This window comes from Mustela nigripes, chromosome X (genome assembly GCF_022355385.1).
Source record: "Mustela nigripes isolate SB6536 chromosome X, MUSNIG.SB6536, whole genome shotgun sequence".
Taxonomy (NCBI): Eukaryota; Metazoa; Chordata; class Mammalia; order Carnivora; family Mustelidae; genus Mustela; species Mustela nigripes.
This window is the reverse complement of record NC_081575.1, coordinates 2,068,639-2,069,542: the sequence shown is the minus strand read 5'-3', so window position 1 is coordinate 2,069,542 and position 904 is coordinate 2,068,639.

Sequence of the window (904 nt, the reverse complement as noted above, 5' to 3'; positions counted from 1 at the left end):
CATCAGTTCAGAAATTGTCTGGAAATGGATTTGGGCAAAGACGTTCGTGGCCTGCCCCAGCCGGCTTGTCCCGCTACAGGAAGTGATGTCTCTGAGCCTGCCGCTCCAGAGAAGGAACAGGACACCCCGCTAGCACGCTGAGCAGGGACCCCTTTCTTTCCCGGGCCACTTGTCCTTGCGCCTGAGAGCCACAGCTGCCCACGGGTGCCGCCGGCTGCTTCTCCGAGGAGCCGCAGCGTCCAGCTCGCATCTTCCCGGAGGCCTGGGGCGGGGCTGCGTCTGGGAGACACTCTGATCTCTCAGGGGACGGGGCTCCAGGCAAGGCGTGTCTTCCCTGCCCACCAGGCTCACCCTGCTCACTGCCTTCTGCTCCCCCAGACCCCACCAGCGAAGACCACCCTGGGCTCTCCGCCCCTCCTCCCCACCCTCAGTGCCTAGAGCTTCCCGCAGCGCTGCGCTCTGGCAAGGCAAGGTCCTGCGGGAAGGCAACAAGCTACGGATTCGCACAGAGCGGCTGGCAGTGGCTCTCTCGTTGGATCTGCCTTTCATATGACATTTCTTATAATATTGAAGATTCAGCTGCTTTAAATATTTTCGCATTCAGGAGTGATGTAAGTTAAAGATAGAGATATTTGCCTCATGAGAGAGTTAGAAAATCGCTCCTTAAATAAGACTCCCCCACCCTGTGAGAAGACCTCAGGGGAGAGAAAACCCGGCCCCTTCTCTCCCCCCTCCTCCTCAGCCCCACGGAGACAGGGCGGCTGGCAGTGTCCTCACTGGCTGGCCACCTCCTTCCAGCCCTCTTCACTGCCAGGCTCTCCGGCAGGCAAGTGGTAGGTCCCCACTGGGCCTCCGAGGAGCCTGGGCGCCTACCCTGCCACACAGGAGAGGTTCGACTGGACAT